Genomic DNA, 3,878 nt, shown 5'->3' on the forward strand with positions numbered 1-3,878 from the left:
CCCTGGTGATGCTCTGCCAGGCCTCTACTGCAACTGTCTTCAGTTCCTGCTTGTTCTTGGGGCATTTTCCCTTCAGTTTTGTCTTCAGCAAGTGAAATCCAATCAAATCAAATGACTTTAATGATCCCAAACTGGGAAATTGTTGCGTTGCAGCAGCAGCATAACTTACAATATATACAATACGATACAGAAAGTAACAAAAAAGAATGTACAATATTTCAATAAGGGCACAATAAGGGCTGTTAGGGCTGAGAGTGTATTTACACTATTTACACATGAAGGGCTGTGGTGTTGTCTGCACCACTGGTGTTGGCATACAGCAGATCCAGGGTTTTATTGTCTCTGGTGGGGCAGTCAACATACTGGTGGAAAGCTGGTAGTAGCCTGTCCAGTGTGACATGGTTGAAGTCCCCAGTTATGATGGTGAAGGCATTGGGGTCTGAACCCGTGTAACGGTGGAGGTGATGACGTCACAGACAGTCACTTCATCGGCTGTTGGGGGGAGGTAAACAGCAATAACAATGGCGGACGTGAGCGCCCGTGGCAGATAATACGGCCGCATTCCCACAGCCAGCAGTTCAATGTCCGGGCTACAGAGACGTTCCTTCACGTGCACATGTCCGGGATTACACCACTTCTCGCTCACGTACAGTGCAATCCCTCCTCCCTTCCTCCTCCCGCTGCTAACAACGTCCCTGCCCGCCCGAACAGTGCTGAAGCCGGGTACCGCCACGCTGTGGTCCGGGATGTGCGAGTGCAGCCATGTCTCAGTGAAACACAACACACTGCACTCCCGGTATTCCCTCTGAGTGTTAACCAGCGCGGCGAGCTCGTCCGTCTTATTCCCCAGAGACCTCACGTTCCCCATGATAATCGCCGGTACAGCTGGGCGACATCTCCTCTTCTTCGCCCTCAGCTTGGCTCCAGCTCTGCACCCCCGGCGCCTCCTCCGCAGCTCCTCCGGGATCACTGGCCTCGCTTCGGGCAGCAGCTCAGGTTTGCACAGCGCGATCAGCTGGGCCCGAGAGTAAACAATGCCGGCACCGTCGCGTCTGTTACCCTCCGTTGCTATGGATGCCAACAGCAGCCAACAGCAGCCAACAGCAGCCAAACAGCAGCCAACAGTAGCCAACAGCAGCCAACAGCAGCCAAACAGCAGCCAAACAGTAGCCAACAGTAGCCAACAGTAGCCAAACAGCAGCCAACAGTAGCCAACAGTAGCCAACAGCAGCCAACAGTAGCCAACAGCAGCCAAACAGCAGCCAACAGTAGCCAACAGTAGCCAAACAGCAGCCAACAGTAGCCAAACAGTAGCCAAACAGCAGCCAACAGTAGCCAACAGCAGCCAACAGCAGCCAACAGCAGCCAACAGCAGCCAAACAGCAGCCAAACAGTAGCCAACAGCAGCCAACAGCAGCCAACAGCAGCCAAACAGCAGCCAAACAGCAGCCAACAGTAGCCAAAAGACGGCCAGAAAAGTTTAAAAAAAGAGAAAAGTCATTGTCTCTAGTGATTTGACAATGACTGACAGAAAATGTACCCGTGGACAGGACGGAAATAAAAAAGAAAGTACAAGAAAGTACAAAAACAAAAACAAAGGAGCCGCTGCAACAAGCTGCCACTTAGAACGGCGCCATCTTGGGAAAAAAATGTCTGAATTGGCTGAATATGAGCAGATAATATTGCCCAAAACACTTCGGAATTCATCCTGCTGCTTTTGTCAGCAGTCACATCATCAATAAATACAAGGGAACCAGTTCCATTGGCAGCTACACATGCCCACGCCATGACACTACCACCACCATGCTTCACTGATGAGGTGGTATGTTTTGCATCATGAGCGTTTCTTTTCCTTCTTCATACTCTTCTCTTCCCATCACTCTGGTACAAGTTGATCTTTGTCTCATCTGTCCATAGGATGTTGTTCCATAACTGTAAAGACTTTTTTAGATGTTGTTTGGCAAACTCTAATCTGGCCTTCCTGTTTTTGAGGCTCACCAGTGGTTTACATCTTGTGGTTGAACCCTCTGTATTCACTCTGGTGAAGTCTTCTCTTGATTGTTGACTTTGACACACATACACCTACCCCCTGGAGAGTGTTTTTGATCTGGCCAACTGTTGTGAAGGGGTTTTTCTTCACCAGGGAAAGAATTCTTCGGTCATCCACCACAGTTGTTTTCCGTGGCCTTCCGGGTCTTTTGGTGTTGCTGAGCTCACCGGTGCGTTCTTTCTTTTTAAGAATGTTCCAAACTGTTGATTTGGCCATACCTAATGTTTTTGCTATCTCTCTGATGGGTTTGTTTTGATCTTTCAGCCTAATGATGGCTTGCTTCACTGATAGTGACAGCTCTTTGGATCTCATATTGAGAGTTGACAGCAACAGATTCCAAATGCAAATAGCACACTTGAAATGAACTCTAGACCTTTTATCTGCTCCTTGTAAATGGGATAATGAGAGAATAACACACACCTGGCCATGGAACAGCCGAGCAGCCAATTGTCCCATTACTTTTGGTCCCTTAAAAAGTGGGAGGCACAAATACAAACTGTTGTAATTCTTACACCATTTACCTGATTTGGATGTAAATACCTTCAAATTAAAGCTGAAAGTCTGCAGTTAAAGTACATCTTGTTCGTTTCATTTCAAATCCATTGTGGTGGTGTTTAGAGCCAAAAAGATGAGAATTGTGTCAATGTCCCAATATTTATGGACCTGACTGTATGTTGCATTTAACTCACTATCAACATGTTGGAGTTGTAAACCTGATCCAGTGTTTAAACATTACACACCAAATTAAAACTTTCACTTCTAAAAGTAAGTTGAAAAAAAAAGAGATACATTTTAAGGTGAAATCTTTCCAAATGAGGGGGTTGAGACATGTGGTGATATAAAAACAATGCAGAATGTGTGTGTCTGTGGAGCTTCTGTGGAGGTGCTTTGCAGTTCTTTAAAATCACAGGGCCAGTGGCTGAGTCATAAGCCTGGGTGCTGGAGCTCTAATACAGGGGAGGAGAAGCATGTGTGTGGCTGTGGAGGTCTTATGGAGGTGCTGTGTGGCCCTTTAACATCACAGAGCTTCTGCTGACCTTTGACCTTTTGCATTTTTGGTAATTGCAAGCATGTCTTCTTAATGTACAGACGTGTTTTATTCATCAGCCTGTGGAATAATAGTGTCTCAGATCAGACAGAAAAAACTTAGGTTGAATAAAATTCAAAATGACATTAATGACAAGAAAGCAGAAACCCTCTAGTGTTGTCAGTGGTGCAGCGGGACCTTGTGTGGGCAAGTGATCAAAAATAGTCTTGTATTTCATGCTGGAAAAATCTGGAAAATGTTTGTGTTTGTGACATTTACAAAATCACAAACACACCAGAACAAAAGTTAAAAAACATACCTGAAATTGAACTATTTGGAAAGCCTTGAGTCTGTCCTGAACCATCAGTGTTTATGAAGTTCTAACAGCTTTTGTTTTAATAGGAAAGAATATAACAATGCAAAAATAAGTGACATTTTAGTACTGACTATGTATAACTCCTAGCAGCACAGGGCTGATGGTAATGGCACTGGGGGGATAACGTAGCTGCTGTAAGTTTGCCATTCTAGCAGGACTGACCAGGCAAACGGCAGCCAGTGTCTTCACCTCATCATTTTCTCCTGGTTTACAGGAATTTATTATCTGTATACATGCCCAGTGCAGCCGGGTGTGTTACATATGCAGACATTATTTTGTAAGTACACTACAGGCCAATAGTTTGGAAGCAAGGGCAATACAGGCCAAACATTTGGAAGCAACTTCAAGTGTCTATTCACAATGCCTTTCTTAAAAACCAGTATGAGTTCTTTGGATTCTGGGATGTATTTACCGCATGATCAGAC

This window comes from Trachinotus anak, unplaced genomic scaffold (assembly GCF_046630095.1).
Source record: "Trachinotus anak isolate AG129_WGS33_773 ecotype Australia unplaced genomic scaffold, CSIRO_AGI_Tana_v1 ptg000009l, whole genome shotgun sequence".
Classification (NCBI taxonomy): Eukaryota; Metazoa; Chordata; class Actinopteri; order Carangiformes; family Carangidae; genus Trachinotus; species Trachinotus anak.